Source organism: Apodemus sylvaticus, chromosome 2, assembly GCF_947179515.1.
Source record: "Apodemus sylvaticus chromosome 2, mApoSyl1.1, whole genome shotgun sequence".
Taxonomy (NCBI): Eukaryota; Metazoa; Chordata; class Mammalia; order Rodentia; family Muridae; genus Apodemus; species Apodemus sylvaticus.
The window spans coordinates 169,839,672-169,859,484 of record NC_067473.1 but is presented as its reverse complement, the minus strand read 5'-3'; the positions used below and the strand labels follow the sequence as shown (position 1 = coordinate 169,859,484).

General features: G+C 35.7%; 2 pseudogenes; one reads left to right on the top strand and one right to left on the bottom strand.

Annotated features, from left to right (window-relative positions):
• Positions 1-7,518: 7,518 nt before the first annotated feature.
• Positions 7,519-12,389, bottom strand: LOC127678156 (taste receptor type 2 member 117-like; annotated as a pseudogene).
• LOC127678155 (taste receptor type 2 member 136-like) lies at positions 12,388-19,394 on the top strand (annotated as a pseudogene).
• The last annotated feature ends 419 nt before the right edge of the window (positions 19,395-19,813 follow it).

The following is a 19,813-nucleotide window of genomic DNA, read 5'->3' as shown; positions in this document are numbered from 1 at the left end:
CAAGAGTCCTCTGATTTTCTTCTGTGCCCAGAACTGATCCTGGGCCACAGAGCTACATGCACAAACACTACACAAGAGAGCTGAACATGCCACCTCTTCTCTTTAAATTCCTGGCCCAAGAGGGACCTGCTCAGAGTCATCAAGCCACAGAAATCAAGGAACAGCTGGGAATAGGATCCTTCTGGGTTCTGTCTGCACCCCTTAGCTGGCCCTGTACCACAGATCTCCATACTTTAATTCCTCCCAGAGAAAACTGGTCTCCATGAGTATGGATCCACAGGCTTGCAGAATAGACAAGCCACAGTCAAAGACAGCAAGACCATCTAAGACCAGAGATAACGAAATGGCAAAAGGCAAATGCAAGAACATTACCAAGAGAAACTAAGGCATCATGGCATCAAACAGATCCAGTTCGTCCACAACAGCAAGGACTAGATACCCCAACACACAGGAAAAGCAAGATTTGGATTTAAAATCACATCTCATGATGATGATAGAGAACGTTAAGGACATAAATAATTCCCTTAAACAAATACAGGAGAACATGAGTAAACAGGTAGAAGCCCTTAAAGGGAAAGCACTAAAATCCCTTAAAGAATTGCAGGAAAACACAAACAACTGAAGGAAGGATCTAAAAATAGAAGTATAAACAATAAAGATATCAGGAGAGAAACAACTCTGGAGATCGAAAACCTAGGAAAGAAATTAGAAGTCATAGATGCAAGCATCAACAACAGAATTTAAGAGATAGAAGTGGAATCTCAGGTTTAGAAGATACAATAGAAAACATTGACATGACAGTCAAAGAAAATTCAAAATGTAAAAGGCTTCTATCCCAAAACATTCAGGAAATACACACAATGAGTAAACCCAATTATAGTTACAGAGGAGAATGAAGATTTCCAGTTTAAAGAGCTAGTAAATACCTTCACCAAAATTATAGAAGAAAACTTCCCTACTCTAATGTAAGAGATGCCTATGAACACACAAGAAGCCTACAGAACTCCAAGTAGACAATACAAGAAATGAATTTCCTCTGGTCACATAATAATCAAAGCAACAAATGTAAAAACAAATAATAATTAAAGTAGTAAGGAAAAAGATCAAGTAACATATAATGGTAGACCTATCAGAATTATAGCAGACTTTTTACCAGAGACTATTAAAGCTAAAATATCCTGGGCAGATCTCCTACACACCCTTGGAGAACACAAATGTCAGCCCAGATTACTATACAGGGCAAAACTCTCAATTACCATAGATAGAGAAACCGAGATATTCCATGACAAAACCAAATTACACAATATCTTTCCACAATTCCAGTCCTTCAAAAGATAATAGATTGAAACTGCCAACACCAAGAGGGAAACTACACCCTAGAAAAAGCAAGAAAGTAATCTTTGAACAAACACAAAAGAAGATAACTGCACAAACATAAAAATAACATAAAAATAACAGGAATTGACAATCACTATACTTTAATATCTCTTAACATCAATGGACTAAATTCCCCATTAAGACACAGACTAATAGACTGGATACATAAACAGGCCTCAGCATTTTGCTGTATACAGGAAATGCAGCTCAGTGAAAAAGACAAACACAAAGGCCTGGAAGACAATTTTCCAAGCAAATGGTCCCATTTGCTTTCAACTAAAAGTCATCAAAAACGATAAGGATGGATACTTTTCATACTCATCAAAGGAAAAATCTACCAAGAAAAAGTCTCAATTCTGAACATCTATGCTCCAAATGCAAGGGCACCCACATTCACAAAAGAAACTTTATGAAAGTTCAAAGCACACCTTGCACTTCACACAATAAATGTGGGAGACTTCAATTCCCCACTCTCATCTATGGACAGATTAGGGAAACACAAACTAAACAGAGACATAGTGAAACTAACAGAAATTATGAACCAAAAGGATTTAACAGATATCTATAGAATATTTCATCTTAATCAAAAGAATATTGCTTCTTCTCAGCACCTCATTCTACCTTCTCCAAAACTGAACATACAATCAATCACAAAACAGACCTCAACAGATATAAGAAGATTAAAATTATCCCATGCCTCCTATGAGATCACTGTGGATTAAGGTTGGTCTTCAATACCAACAAAAACAATGGAAAGATCCCATACACATGGAAACTGAACAACGCTCTTCTCAATAATATATTGTTCGAGGAAGAAATAAAGATCGAAGACTCCTTAGACCTTAATGAAAATGAAGGCACAACATACTCAAACTTATGTGAAACAATGAAATAGATTTGAAGAGGAAAACTCATAGTTCTGAGGGCCTCTAGAAAGAAACTGGAGAGAGCATACACAAGCATCTTAACAGCACACCTGAAAGCTCTAGAACAGAAAGAAGCAAATATACCCAAGAGGAGTAGAAGGCAGGAAATAATCAAACTCAGCATTGAAATCAACCAAGTAGAAACTAAAAGAACTATGCAAAAAATAAACCAAACCAGGAGCTGGTTCTTTGAGAAAAATCAACAAAATAACCCTTAGCCAGACTAACCAAAGGGCACAGAGACCTTATCCAAATTAACAAAATCAGAAATGAAAAGGGAGATATAACAATGAAAACATGAAATTCAAAAAATCATCAGGTCCTACTACAAAAGCCTATACTCAACACAACTGGAAAATCTGGATGAAATGGGCAATTTTCTAGACAGATACTAAACACCAAAGTTTAATCAGGATGAGATAAACCAATAAAACAGTCCCATAACCCCTAAAGAAATAGAAGTAGTCATTAAAATTCTCACAATCAAAAAAAAAAAGAGCACAGGATAAGATGTTTTTAGTGCAAAATTTTATCAAATATTCAAAGAAGACCAATTATGAATATTCTTCAAATTAGTCCACAAAATAGAAACAGAAGGAACACTACCCAACTTATTCTATGAAGCCACAATTATACTGATATCAAACCACACAAAAACCCAACAAAGAAAAAGAACTTCAGACAATTCACCTTTTGAATATTGATGCAAAAATACTCAATAAATTTCTTGCCAAACAAATACAAGAACACATCATTCACCATGATGAAATAGCTGTCATCTTAGGGTTCTAGAGATGATTCATTGTAGAGAAATCCATCAATGTACTCCACTACATAAACAAACTCAAAGAAAACACTGCATGGTCATTTCATTAGATGCTGAAAAAGCATTTCAAAAAATTTAGTATCCCTTCATGTTAAAAGTCTTGGAAAGATTAAGGAATTCAAGACCCACACATAAACATAGTAAAACCAATATACTACAAAACAGTAGCCAACATTAAACTAAATGGAGAGAAACTTGAAGCAATCCCACTAAAATCAGGGACTAGACAAGGCTTCCCCCTTTCTCCATAACTATTCAATATCATACTAGAAGTTCTAGCTAGAACAATTAGAGAAGATTAGTAGGACAAAGGGATACAATTTGGAAAGCAAGAAGTCAAACTATCACTACATGCAGTTGAAAGAATATCATACTTAAGTGAATCCCAAAAGTACACCAGATATTTCCTAGACCTGATAAACAACTTCAGCAAAGTGGCTGGATATAAGATTACCTCAAAGAAATCAGTATCCTTCATACCCTGAAAGGATAAACAGGCTGAGAAAGAAATTAGGGAAGCAACACCCTTCATTATAGTCACAAATAGTATAAAGTATTTTGGTGTGACACTAACCAAACCAATGAAATATCTATATCACAAGAACTCCAAATCTCTGAAGAAAGAATTTGAAGAAGTCCTCAGAAGATGGAAAGATCTCATATGCTCATGATTGGCAGGATTAATATAGCAAAAATGGCTATCTTGTCAAAAACAATCTACAGATTCAATGAAGTCTCTATCAAAATTCCAATTCAATTCTTCATATAGTTAGAAAGATCAATTCTTAATTCATCTGGAATAACAAAGAATTCAGGACAGCTAAAATTATTCTCAACAATAAAAGAACTTATGAAGAAATCAGCATCCTGGATCTCAAGCTGTATTACAGAACAAAATTGATAAAAATTGCCTGGTATTGGTACAGAGACAGGCAGGAAGATCAATAGAACAGAATTGAAGATCCAGAAATGAACCCACACACTGACGGTTACTTGATCTTTTACAAAGGACCTAAAACTATCCAGTGGTAAAAAGCCTTTTCAACAAATGGTGCTGGTCCAACTGAAAGTTAGCATGCAGAAGAATGCAAATCTATCCATTCTTATCTCCTTGTACAAAGCTCAGGTCCACATACATATAAGACCTCAACATAAAACCAGACACACTCAACTAATAGAAAAGAAAGTGGGGAAGTGCCTCAAGCACCAGGACACAGGGGAAAATTTCCTGAACAGAGCACCAATAGGTTATGCTCTAAGATGAAAATTGACAAATGGCACCTCATAAAATTCCAAAGCTTCTGTAATGCAAATGACACTGTCAATTAGACAAAACAGTAACCAACAAACTGGGAAAAGATCTTTACCCACCCTAGATCCAATAGAGGGCTAATATGTAACATATACAAAGATATCAAGAAGATAGACTCCAGAGAACCAAATAGCCTTATTAAAAATGGGGTACAGAGCTAATCAAAGAATTCTCAACTGAAGAATACTGAATGGCTGAGAGACACCTAAGGAAATGATCAACATCCTTAGTCATGAGGGAAATGGAAATCAAAACAACCCTGAGATTAAATCTCACAACATTCAGGATGTATTTGGAAATCAGTCTGGTGGTTCCTCAGAAAACTGGGCATGTCACTTCTGAAAGACCCAGCTATACCACTCCTGGGCATATACCCAGAGGATTCCCCAGCATGTAATAAGGATATATGCTTCACTATGTTCATAGCAGCCTTATTTATAATATCCAGAAGCTGGAAAGAACCCAGGTATCCCTCAACAGAAGAATGGATGCAAAAAATGTGGTATATGTACACAATAGAGTATTATTCAGCCATTAGAAACAATGAATTCATGAAATTCTAAGGCAAAGGGATGGAACTGGAGAACATCATACTAAGTGAGGTGACCCAGTCTCAAAAGTTCAATCATGGTATGCACTCACTAATAAGTGGATATTATCCTGGAAAACTGAAAAACCAACAACATAATACACACATCAAATGAGGTACAAGAAGAACAGAGGAGTGGCCCCTGGTTCTGGAAAGACTCAGTGTAGCAGTATAAGGCAAAACCAGAACAGGGAAGTGGGAAGGGTCGGGTGAGAGAACAGGGGGAGGGAAGGGGGCTTATGTGACTTTCGGGGAGTGGGGGGCCAGAAAAGGAGAAATCATTTGAAATGTAAATAAAAAATATATTGAATAAAAAAACAATTAAAAAATAGATCAAAAACTCAGGTGACAGCAGGTGCTGCTGAGGATGTGGAGAAAAAGGAACACTCCTTCACTATTGGTGGGATTGCAAGGTGGTACAATGACTCTGTAAACCAGTTTGGCAGTTCCTCAGAAAATTGGACATAGTACTACCGGAGGACCCAACTATACCACTCCCAGCCATATACCCTTACTGCTTTTAATATTCTTTGTTTTGTGTATTTTGGTGTTGGGATTATTTTGTGACAGGAGAAATATCTTTTCTGGTACAATCTGTTTGGAGTTCTCTAGGCTTCTTATATGCTCATGGGCATCTCTTTTCTTTAGATTAGAGAAGTTTTCATCTATAATTTTGTTGAAGATATTTACTGGTCCTTTAAGTTGGACCTTTGCTCTCTTCTATGCTTATTTGTGTGGTCTTCTCATTGTATCCTTTATTTCCTGGATGATTTGTGTTAGCAGATTTTTTTTCTTTTTGCATTTTTTTTGAGTGTTTTGTCAATGGTTTCTATGGTATCTACTGCTCCTGAGATCCTTCCTTCTTTTTCTTGTATTCTTTTTGTGATGCTTGCATCTATGACTCCTGATATCTTTCCTACCTTTTTTATCTTTGGGATAGTTTCCCTTTGAGATGTCTTTATTGTTTCTACTTCCATTTTTAGATCCTGGATGGTTTTGTTCAATCCCTTTATTTGATTTTCTGATTTATTTACTTGTAGTTCTTTAAAAGTTTTGTTTTTGTTTTTGTTTTTTGTTGTCTTTTGTGTGTGTGTTTCCTCTTTAAGGGCTTCTACCTGTTTACCTGTGTTCTCCTGTCTTTATTTAAGGCAATTACTTATGTTCTTCTTAAAGTCCTCTCTCCTCATCATGAGAAATGATTTCAAATCTGAATCTTACTTTTCCATTGTGATGGGCTAACCAGGACTTGCTATGGATAGAATTCTGGGTTCAGATGATGCTAAGTAATCTTGGTTTCTGTTGCTTATGTGCTTGTGCTTGCCTCTCACATCTTGTTATCTATAGTGCAACCTGCACTCACTCTCTCTGCCTGGAGTCTGTCTCTCCTGTTATCTTGGTTGTGTCAGAACTCCTCAGAGTCCAACTATCTCAGTGATCCTTTGATCAAGCTGTCTCTGGTATCCTGTAATCCTGGGGTTATCAAGATCCTGACATCCTTTGATCATATGATCCTAGGGTCCAGGGCATGTTAAAGCACCTGGGAGTTGAGCTTCTTTGTGTGTTGTGGGACTTGGTGAGGAGGTAGCACTGTAGGTCTCAGGGCACTGGCTAAGGACAGAAGGACCCCTTCGTAACTGGCAAAGCAGTAGTTGTTGCATCCCTAGATCTCTGGCAGTCCCCATTACTCCTGGTGTTGGGATGTATGTTGTGGCCTCCTCACCTATGATCCTGGGTATGTTAGAGGACCTGGGAGTCCAGTGTCTTCTGGGTGTTGTGGGCTTAGGTGCAGTGCTAGTGTCCAAGGTCTGCTCAGTGCAGATTGGAACATGTCTATTTCTTATAATTATGCATTCTAATAAATAGATTATATTCTGTTATCTAAATTAACATACATTGAACCTAGAAATGTAAAGTACATTGTCTTAATAATCATGGAAGTATTTTAAAATGGATGATAATGAAATTAATAAAAAATATATATAATTCAACAAAGGAGAGTTATGTCTCCAAAGAATTGGCAAAAATAATTTTAAATTGAGCTCTGTATTGAATAAACTACATTTATTAACACTTCTTTATAATACTATATTATACTACACATTACATCACTACATTTTTATTCACATATTTTATATTATATTGTTTTAGTTATATGCTTTTATCATAATTTGTTATGGATATTAAAGCATATACATTATAGTCCATAAGTCAAAAGTTGCATGATTAATGGTTGATAGAAAATTTGCAAAATTTTGATTCATTTATATTTTAATGGGTTACAGTGAGGTCCTTCTTGATATGTATATTAAGAAACAACCTCATTTATCACTAGCTAAATTTGTCATAACTTTATTTATTCAGTGATAATTACAAAGAGAAATCAAATTCATAAAGTCAAATCAAAGTGTATTTAATGAAAAATAAAACATAAAAAAGACATTTGTATTTTTAATTTTTGTCTAGAATAAAGAATGTTATCTATAGTATTTTAGAGATCTAAAGTTTCTACATAATTTGGCCTACATTTCAACTGCCACAATACAGAGAAACAGGCCTGTCTTAGCCTCATGTCACCTAGAATCAGAATTTATGAATGGAATGATGGAAAAGCTATATATACTGCCTGACAAAATACAGTGAAAAGATTTTTCTTCACTAATTCATATTTCCAAGTTTTTACTAAGACTGAGAAGATAAAAATGGTATATAGCAGGAAAAATGCAATCACAGATTGTAATGCTTTGACGTGGACCGTGGTTCTGGTGTCTCTGTATCCTTGAACATGCTGCTGCATCCTCTTCTGATGTGTCCACAGGATCAAGATGAGCAGGAGAAAAGTTGACAGGGACAAAAAAATAGGGGACAGACAGGAAAATAATGTGAAGGCTTCACACCTGCCTGTGACACTTTGCAAAGTAATGAGAACTGAAGCTGCATGATATGTTTCTTTGATAATCATTTATACATATGCTAATTTCCAAGATCATTAGGAAAATACTTAAATCAGGGAAATCAGTGACATCAGCAGTGTTACTGAAACTCTTTTTTAACTCTCCACTTTAGATGAAGAAAAAGAGAGTTAGAAAACTTGGATATTTTGAGAAAATAAAGGACACTGAGGCATGTAGCAAGCCAAATGCTGAAATGGTTGACTATAGTCCAGACATTAATCATGACATGCATCATCGTTGAAGTCATAGGTAAATCAGCATATGAAAAGGAGATGACTAAATTTATAAGTAATAAACTGAGATGAAAAATTCTGGATATTGCCAAAGCACTGAGGATTTGCTTAACTAATGACACATTGTTTCTCTTAACCTAGAACATAGAGTGCACCAGGGCCATGAACCCATTTCCTATCATTCCAATTATTAATTCCATAATTACAATGAATGCAAGTGTCCTATGGGTGACAACAATATTGTCCTTAAAGGATGCTGCATTTTATATATTATATATAAAGTTTTTCTCTCATATCCATTTGAAATGTAATTTTTAAAAATGCTGTTTAGAAAATTTTTGACAATTTCTGATTTGATTCTCATAGCATATTTTATTTTTCCTTAACTCTCCCTCACCCACTAGAAGAGGAGCAAACATATATCTTTGACAGCGATGGAGTCTGAATCTTTTTCTTTGAAAATGTGTCTTCTCACACAACCCAGAAGTGCCAGACCTGAACTTCTTTGCTCATACATAGTTCCTGTAGTGTTTTCTGGACAATGATAAAGGGAAGGCTGGAAACTCACATGCTTGCATGAATATGAAACCAATTATTTTCATCATTTACCTATACTTGCTTAAAACTGCATATATATATATATAGTTATGCCTGTGTTCTGTACAAGACAGTTTTAGAAATTCTCAAACATGAAAAAACAACAAAATACTTACAAATATGGGTCTTTCTTAGAAGTAAGGCTTTTTAAGTCCTGGAAATTTCAGAGATCTTGCCATATACATATTTTAATGTTTCACAATGTTATGAGGATCTTTAATATTCTAATATTAAATAATAAAAATAGTGCCTTATTGTCTCACAACATAAATATATAAGCACAATGCTCACACATATGCCCTAATTTATTGATATTCTAATATTTTTAAATTTTTCTATGCTGTATGCACATTGGTCAATATTTATTGGACAAACAGATCATGCTTAGTATAGTACAAGTTTTCAGGTCATGCTTTTGATGTACTTTACAGGTTATCTGATATAATATTTCTTCTCTATCTCTGAATTTAAGATGGAAAACTATTCTTGCGCTGTGACCAGTCAAGATGAGTGTTAGCTAATCCACAAAGCAAGGCAACTCCTTATTCTTGGTCTTTCCTTTGACTTGTAAAATCTGTTTCTTCCATTAGCAAAAGCCATCATAATACTGTATCAAACTCCAACCAACTGCTTCCAGTACCTGCATTGCAAACTTAACTGATTGTCATCAATGCAGATGAAGGATATCATAGATGCTGGGAAAGATGAAGTCTGAGCAATTTGATACACTGATAATTAATTATCTAAAGAGTCATACAGGATTTAATGAACTAAATTTTGGAATGATTACCAAATATACTATAGATGGCAGAAGATAGCATAATGTGATTTAAAGTCTCTGACTGAAAGTCTTCAGTACATTCAGTCCCTGAATGAAATCTGAGCAATGAAGGTAAACAATGTGAAGGTTCAGAATTATCCATCATTTACTTGGTAAAATTTATTCATGGAGATAGCATGTTGGTAACAGGCTGGTGTGGCACATATCAAGCATCTAAGAATGGAAAAAGACAGACACCTTCAGTGTAGAGGCAGAATGTTTCCTGAGTCTTGCTTCCTTCCAGATTGCAAAATGACCTCAAGTATGAAGAGAAACAAGTAGAAACATGACAAGGGGTTGAGGTGTGTGGAATGGGTACTGACAGTGAGACTTTAGTGAGACTTTCAGGAAAGCCTCAGAACTTGGATTTTCTTTTCTTTCTTTTTTTATTCGATATATTTTTTATTTACATTTCAAATGATTTCCCCTTTTCTAGCCCCCCCCACTCCCCAAAAGTCCCATAAGCCCCCTTCTCTCCCCCTGTCCTCCCACCCACCCCTTCCCCACCTCCCCGTTCTGGTTTTGCCGAATACTGCTACACTGAGTCTTTCCAGAACAAGGGGCCACTCCTCCTTTCTTCTTGTACCTCATTTGATGTGTGGATTATGTTTTGGGTATTCCAGTTTTCTAGGTTAATATCCACTTATTAGTGAGTGCATACCATGATTCACCTTTTGAGTCTGGGTTACCTCACTTAGTATGATGTTCTCTAGCTCCATCCATTTGCCTAAGAATTTGATGAATTCATTGTTTCTAATGACTGAATAGTACTCCATTGTGTAGATATACCCCATTTTTTGCATCCACTCTTCTGTTGAGGGATACCTGGGTTCTTTCCAGCATCTGGCAATTATAAATAGGGCTGCTATGAACATAGTAGAGCATGTATCCTTATTACATGGTGGGGAATCCTCTGGGTATATGCCCAGGAGTGGTATAGCAGTATCTTCTGGAAATGAGGTGCCCAGTTTTCGGAGGAACCGCCAGACTGATTTCCAGAGTGGTTGTACCAATTTGCAACCCCACCAGCAGTGAAGGAGTGTTCCTTTTTCTCCACATCCTCTCCAACATCTGCTGTCTCCTGAATTTTTAATCTTAGCCATTCTGACTGGTGTAAGGTGAAATCTCAGGGTTGTTTTGATTTGCATTTCCCTAATGACTAATGAAGTTGAGCATTTTTTAAGATGCTTCTCCGCCATCCAAAGTTCTTCAGGTGAGAATTCTTTGTTTAACTCTGTACCCCATTTTTTAATAGGGTTGTTTGGTTTTCTGGAGTCTAACTTCTTGAGTTCTTTATATATATTGGATATTAGCCCTCTATCTGATGTAGGATTGGTGAAGATCTTTTCCCAATTTGTTGGTTGCCGATTTGTCCTTTTGATGGTGTCCTTTGCCTTACAGAAACTTTGTAATTTTATGAGGTCCCATTTGTCAATTCTTGCTCTTAGAGCATATGCTATTGGTGTTCTGTTCAGAAACTTTCTCCCTGTACCGATGTCCTCAAGGGTCTTCCCCAGTTTCTTTTCTGTTATCTTCAGAGTGTCTGGCTTTATGTGGAGGTCCTTGATCCATTTGGATTTGAGCTTAGTACAAGGAGACAAGGATGGATCAATTCGCATTTTTCTGCATGCTGACCTCCAGTTCAACCAGCACCATTTGTTGAAAAGGCTGTCTTTTTTCCATTGGATATTTTCAGCCTCTTTGTCGAGGATCAAGTGGCCATAGGTGTGTGGGTTCATTTCTGGATCTTCAATCCTGTTCCATTGATCCTCCTGCCTGTCACTGTACCAATACCATGCAGTTTTTAACACTATTGCTCTGTAGTATTGCTTGAGGTCAGGGATACTGATTCCCCCAGATTTTCTTTTGTTGATGAGAATAGTTTTAGCTATCCTGGGTTTTTTGTTGTTCCAGATGAATTTGATAATTGCTCTTTCTAACTCTGTGAAGAATTGAGTTGGGATTTTGATGGGTATTGCATTGAATCTGTATATTGCTTTTGGCAAAATGGCCATTTTAGCTATACTAATCCTGCCGATCCATGAGCATGGGAGGTTTTCCCATTTTTTGAGGTCTTCTTCCATTTCCTTCTTCAGAGTCTTGAAGTTCTTGTCATACAGATCTTTCACATGTTTGGTAAGAGTCACCCCAAGATACTTTATACTGTTTGTGGCTATTGTGAAGGGGGTCATTTCCCTAATTTCTTTCTCAGCCTGCTTATCCTTTGAGTATAGGAAGACCACTGATTTGCTTGTGTTGATTTTATAACCTGCCACTTTGCTGAAGTTGTTTATCAGCTGTAGGAGTTCTCTAGTGGAGTTTTTTGGGTCACTTAGGTAGACTATCGTGTCATCTGCAAATAATGATAGTTTGACTTCTTCCTTTCCAATTTGTATCCCTTTGACCTCCTTATGTTGTCGAATTGCCCGAGCTAGTACCTCAAGTACAATATTGAAAAGATAAGGAGAGAGGGGGCAGCCCTGTCTAGTCCCTGATTTTAGTGGGATTGCTTCAAGTTTCTCTCCATTTAGCTTAATGCTGGCTACCAGTTTGTTGTATATTGCTTTTACTATGCTTAGGTATGGGCCTTAAATTCCTGTTCTTTCCAAGACTTTAAGCATGATTTTCATCAAGAATTATACTTACCTGCATTGAGATCTTCCTGAAAACATTCTTCCTGACTTGGAATCATCATAGTTTCCACTTGACCAACAGCCGATTCTGGGGAATGTCTTTCTATATCAACTAACAACGACATGCAGCATTGTACTTGATCTACATAGTAAAATTAACAGTCAGCCTGAATTTTTCAAAACACAGAATACAGTGAATTGGAAATGATACACTTTACTGTATGCCAATCATCTGTCAACAAAACAGAACTTTCTTCTAATTTAAGTGCATCAGAGCAAATGGGTGCCCTCACCCATTCCAAATTCAGTGTTAACAATGCAATTCTTATATCTAGATAATTTTGCATTTTATATTATTTTTTATTACATTTGATACACTGATTACAACAAATTCAAATATTCACAATTAGGTTTAATCAATTACTATTTCATTTAGTTGTTATTCTGTGCCATAGTAGGTATCTCCATAGTGGTATTTTGAGGTATACATTTCTATCAATATTTACTTCTTGATATTAAAAGGGTATCAGACATCTGAGCATGTTGCAAGAGGCTTAGCCTAAGTTTATAGCTCTCATTTGCTATCACCAATTCTAGGTTGAGCTTTTAGTGATATAACAATCTGTGAGTCATGTATGTTCCTATTGGTAACCGTTCATATATATTCTGATTAATAATCACAATAAAACTCATGAGGTTACCACAGTTCTACTTTGTGTTAGTAGATGTTTGAACATGCAATCCCATCCAGAAATAATGTTATATAACAGGATGTAAATCTGGTCTGAAAGTGGGTGTTTACTCTCAAAAATTTATGGAAAACACATTATGGATGGACTTGATAATTTTAAGGAAAAATGATAATACAAAGTTAGATAGGTTAGAAATGGGATGTATACGGGTTGTCTTGGGAGATTGGAATACATAATATCAAAATATAATATGTGAAATTCTCAAAAAATAATAAAATATTTTAAAACCATGGAACAACAGTAATAGAAGGTTAATTAGGCAAAGTTCTGATGATCCTCCTGGAAATTCAAATTTTTCTATTGTGCCCTAGCTTTTGGGTTTCAAAATTCTACTTGCTGACATGAAGAATCTAAAAATTATTCAGGAGTTGGCAAAAGTACAGCAGTAAAATGCAAGATCATGTATCTTCTACATGCTAGTAATGAGATTTTTATCTTCTACTGAAGCTTTAACCTTGAAAGATGGAGAAAGGGAAACATTAAATTCATGAAAGGGGACAAATTTGTTCTCTATTTGGAATAATAAGCCAGCATTGTAAAAGTTGTTTGTCACATTGCTGTACTTTTCTGTTCAATGTTAGTCAAATAATTAAGTAAAAACACACGACTAGTAACCATAGATGATAGAATTTCGTGTTAGATATTAGATCACAATTGTATTTACATGTGTGGCAGCATCTTTCAAAATAGAGTCTGCATGGATGCTTTCATTGTTCTTGGTTTCTGTTTGACCAAAACTAGGGAAATATTTTTATATATAATGCCAAAGAGACCTGTAAGTTAACATGTGAACAGTAGTTTTCCCACTCTCAGTGAATGCTGTAGAGAATCTGGAATGAGAACGCCTCTTGGTTTCCATGTATTCTGTGTAAGCCATACCATGCTCTTGAGTGTGAACTTGGCTTAATTCACTGCTAATAAAGAGAACAGAACTCTTGTGTAAGGATTTCACTTCAGGCTCTGCTAGATTCTGGTGCTTCCTGTAGCCTGAAAGGTTTTAATTCCTTAAGTTTATAAAATTTTTAGTTTCTCCAAATATGATCAGATTTCTTTTCAGACCCTTTAAAAAGGAATGGGCTATAGGACAAGACTTGGGTTTTCTAGGTAATATTCAGTAAAGATCTGAAGGGTGGCCAAGTCAACTTCAAAGTCAGTTAGCCTCCTCATTTTCCTGAAATCTCTGAAGGGAGTTGGACAGCTTTTAAAAATAAATGGAGGCAATTTTATTTAGTTAAGCTGTACCTAAATCTTGTTGCTTAAAGCTAACCTGTTGGAAGAGTGGTTGTTTTGATAATAGATAATAAATGCCTCAGAAGAGATACATCATGATGTGCACTTATCATTCAATTCCTACTAATAAATACAAAGAATAGAAACAAAATCAACCTTTTTTTAAAAATAGAAACTTCATGTAATTTGGTTATATCCTTGACAGTCTCTGCAAATCTCTGTGCTGTTGATCATTGCCAGAAATATGTTTTCTAAGAAAAAAAAATATAAACTAATCCATTCTCATGAGTTGGAGCCCACAATCTAGAGGGAAATCCTGTATATAATTTTTGAATGGATCTTAATTTTAAATATTGCCTTGAAGAAATCAGGACACAATTTGAACAGCTGACGTTACAGAAAGACACCTCAGTAATTCTCATATCAAATAGGATAAAGTATCCCCATGCAGTTCTCTAAATTTAGAGATCAATTCCTGCTCCCTGAAATTGTTAAGACTCATTCTGGATATTCAGTTCCATATCGTTCATTCTTATCCTCTAGGTAAAATTAAAACCTAGAGAACCATGGACTAGTGTTGTCACAAACCTTGACCCCAGCACTCAGGAAGCAGGGGCAGGTCTCTGAGGTCAAGGCCAGCCTGGACTATAGAAGGAATTATAGGAAAGCCAAGGCTATACAGAGAAACATGGTCTAGATAAAGAAATAGAAAACAGAAAAACAAAAACAAAAACAAAAAAATACAAAATAAACCAAAACAAAAAACCAAACAAAAACAACAGCAACAAAAAACAACCAAACAACAACAACTCCCATGTAACAAATGACTGATCCCTTAATGTTAGGCACCAAATCTACATTAGGAATCTATTAAATAACAGTGAATTTTCACTAATAGCCAGAAACAGTCATTATATTTCTGTGATTTATGTTTTCTCCCACAAGAGCTACAAGAGCTGGGAAAGGAAAGGATCCTTGATACATCTCTATTTCTCTATATTATATATTTCATTCCAAGATTGTGAGTCAGAGCCCTAGAAGCACATGTGAAAAGAATCCAAGTTGTAAACCTGGCCTTAGGTTCTACCTCATTTCAGTTACATAATGCAGAGACAATATTGCAATACATTTAAATAATTGAATTTGTTTTATTTTCAAATCTAGATTTGAATGTTTCTTCATTTGGCAAAGTATATATTCTGATGCTCTGGAAGTGGGTATTAGCTTTATAGACAGAATATAGTTAAGGAAAACAAGGGTTCATAAACACAAAAGAAAAAGCAAAGAATAAAATGTTATCATTTCAGATAATGTAAAAGCTGAGGGATTTTTTTCTTTTAAAATAAAATTTTAAAAGAAATATTTACTAAAACATGAGTGTTGGGGGGGTATTTCTGACTCATTCATTCTGTGTTTATGTCTGTCTCTGTGTTTATCTCTGAATGATGTATCTGTTTCTCTCTCTGTCTCTCTGTTTCTCTGTCTCTGTCTCTGTCTCTCTCTCACTCTCACTCTCCCTCACCTCCCTCCCTCCTGTCCTTTCATGACATCGGAGTTACTTTTTAGTAACACAGACTTATAGTTACCTCTACCTTTCAAATGTTGAGATACAGGCCTGCATTATTACATTTAACCGCTATTGAAGATATTTTAAAATTCTTATTTCATTTACTTGACCAAACACATTTATATTTACATGTTTTATGAGGGAATAGTATTCCTCTACCAGTAGTAGACCATAACAAGAAGCTTTAAAATTTTAGGTTACTAATACTAAACCTTATCAAAGAAAACATGCCAAATAAAGAACATAAACAGTCAATGCAAAGCAAGTGCATCACATCTAATTTGTGTATTGGGAAGATGATTGGAAAAACTTTCATAATTTTACTTCTTATATAAAACGTGTTTTCCAACAGCATTTTCTATGCAAAATATTTTAACATTTTGTTTGTTTCTACCTTGGGATGTGGTTGTTATTATTGCTGAAATAAAAATGATAGTACTGAAGTAGCAAGCAGTTGTGTGAGAATTCATATGATAGCTATGTAAATCCAAGGGCCTTGATTTTTATCTTCATAGTGTGATTCATACAGTATTTTCTACAGTCAATTAAATCATAAAAACCTGAAAAAAAACTCATAACTTAAACTTCTTCAACATTTACCATTCTTAAAAATAAAAATCATAAAAATAAATTACATAAAAACTGAATATTTATATATAAAGAGTAAACTTCACAGTAACCAATAGAGCTTCTTCTGACAAATATTTGGGAAACTGTTGGGAATAAGGAGTTGGTTCAGTGATTGCAAACTTTTGCTGCTCTTAGAAAGGACTCTGGTTTGCTTCTTAGCACCAATGTAGAGGTTCTCACCTCCTCACACACACCAGCCTCTAATGTGGTACATGGACATGCATGCAGGCAAAGCACTCATACACAGAAAAGTACAAAGTAAATTTGCAAAATGTAAAAGAAATACTTAGAAAACTATTGACTATTTGAATGAATGATATTTATTTATATTTTTATTAATCATTTTATTCATTTACATTTCAAATGTTCTCTCCCTTCCCAGTTACCCATTCACAACCCCACTATCTCATTGCCCCTCTTCCCCAATTCGCCTCTAAGAGGGTGCAACTTCACCAATTCACCCACTCTGGCCTTGCCCGTCTAGTATCCTGCTCTGTGGCATCAAACCTCCCTCCCTTCCCAATGATGTCAGATAAGGCCATCTTCTGCTACATATGTGTCTGGAATCCTAGCTCTCTCAAATCTAACTCTTTGGTTGACAGTTTAGTTCCTGGGATCTCTGGGTGGTCGAGAGAGTTGATATTGTACTTCTTATGGGGTTGCAATCCTCTTCAATTCCTTCAGTTCTCCCCCTAGCTCTTACTTTGGGGTCCCTGGGCTCAGTACAATGGTTGGCTGTGAGTATCTGCATCTGTATTGGTCATGTGCTGGTAGAACCTCTCAGGGAATAGCCATATCAGGCTCCTTTCAGCAAGTGTTCCTTGTCATCAGCAATAATGTAAGGTTTTGGTATCTGCAGCTAGGATGGATTCCTGGGGGGGGGGGCAGTCTCTGGATGGCTTTTCCTTCAATATATGTCCTATTTCTCTCACTGTCTTGCCTTTGGACAGGAACATTTCTTGGTTAAAAAATTTTGAGATGCATCGGAGGCCTCATCCCTCAATAGGGGGGTCATGTCTCTCTACAGGAGGTGTTTTCTACAGGTTCTTTCTCCATTACCATTGGCTTTTGGGAGTCTCTCTCTTCCCTGGAGTCTGGAAATTATAGCCATGACAATAACTATATAAGTGTCCAACTATGATTGTCTAACACATACACACACACACACACACACACACACACACACACACACACACACATAATTGAAAAAAATGTTTATAAAAGATCGAATGGCTAAAGTTCAATAAATGGCTGCTTTAAACAACATAATATTCTTTAAAATAGTTTTTGGTTTAGGTGAGTACAGGACAATGATTATTCTATATATAAGAAATACATAAGAGATATGGGTAGATGTTTGAGAACATGCAAGCACTGTCTGTCTCACAAGATCCTGTCAGCTTTGCAAGAAAAAAATGCATAGGTGTTTGCAACAGTCATCAGACTTTATGAAATATTTGCTTTCTTCATGCCTTGTACAAGAGTATTGACAATTTTCTAAGGGTATTTTGAGTTGTTTATTTATACATAACTGGCAATTAACAATAAATCCATATTGATAATAATTCTCTCTATATAAAACCAAGGTAGAGCAAATGATTTACAAACTCATTCCATATAGTGTGCACTGAGTTTTAGAAATTTTAAAAGCAAATCAGTTCAAAGGACAAATAAAAATTATGGGGGAGTTTAAGCAGGAGAAAATTCTTTTTATCTGAAAAGATATATATATATATATATAAATTTGCCTACTCGCAAATGACTATGTATCATCACTCTAACCTCTGAAATACATTAATACATTGGCTCTGAGAAGGTTGTGTAAGTAAAAGTGCATTTGAACTCTTGTAAACATTATTGTTTTTGTAATACCTGTATCAAATTCATCCATCAGAACACAAGGTTGCTTTCCAACTAGAAAATGACCATGGGATTTCCACACAATATGATCTTGACTGACCATAAATAAAGACCACAAGAATCGGTGTGTTCATAAATCACAACCAGTGACCCAAGAGCTACATTTCATTTTTCCTCTTTTCAAAACTATTTGGTCAGACATGATGAGTTTCTTGGTAAGCACTGTGGCCATTGCAATGCTGACAGAAATTGTTCTTGGAACCTTGCCAATGTCTCATTGTTCTGGTGAACTTCTCTCCATCAAGAGAAGAAAAATGTCCTTAGCTGATCAAATTCTCACTGCTCTGGCTGGATTGGCTTGCTTTGGATAATATTAATGAATTGGTACTCAACTGTTTTTCATCTAGCTGTGCTTTACAAGCAGATTTAGTATTTGCATTTGTTGGATATTAACCAACCACTTTAATACATGGCTTCCAACTATACTCAGCATACTTTATTTGTTGAAGATAGGCAATTTTTCTAATCTTATTTTTTCTTGTCCTGAGGGGAAAAATTAAACTGTCCTTAAAGCTGTATTTTTGGTGAGTTTGTTGCTTTTATTTCCCAATCTTATGATGGTGATGGTAACCATGTGTGAGACAATCCAAGTGAATGTACACAAAGGCAACTCATTTCATGAACCTTACAGCTATGATGACTTTCACTCTAGACAGTGTTTTTCCCTTCACAACATCCATGATCTGTTTCTTACTCTTATTCTATTCCATGTATAAACACCTTAGGACAATGTGGCTTTATGGAAAAGGATTCCAGGACCCCAGTGCTTCAGCCCAGATTAAGGCTTGCAAGCTGTGATCTCCTTTCTGGTGTTATTTTTCATGATTATTCTGTCTCTAATCATATTAGGTTACAATTATAGAAAGAATCAGGTGGAACCAGTCCACCTGATTTGACAGATTAACAGAACTTTGAATCCTTCAAGCCATTCTTATGTTTTGCTGTGGGGAAACAAGAGAATCAAACAGGCCTTTGTGCTGGCAATGGTACAGATGAGAGCAAGGCTCTGGCTGTAAGAACAGAAATCTTGAAGTCCTTCAACCAATTTAAGAGATGTGGAGTGACTAGTAGCAGAGACTGTAGCACTTTGTGCTTTCTATTGCTTTCAAAACTGGACTATGTATAAATTGTCTCTAAATTTCTAGAAAGCATTTTATCTCTGCCTGTTAGAGATTATTTGTGTTCTTGGAAACAAATGTACAAAATGTACAAGAAAACCTGTCTATAGGATTCTGTTAATATTATTTTTGTAAAACTTATGCAATTATTCAAACTATACTTAACATTTATCAAAATTATGAAATCAGGTTATCAGTAATTAGTTATCAGGAATAACTAATATAAGTGTTTATTTATCTTCTACATAGAAGTTTATGAGCTCTTTTATGCAGTGTGTTAAACTGTTAGATTGTTTCAAGAAATCATTGCTCTTCCTATTCTTTGTGCCACA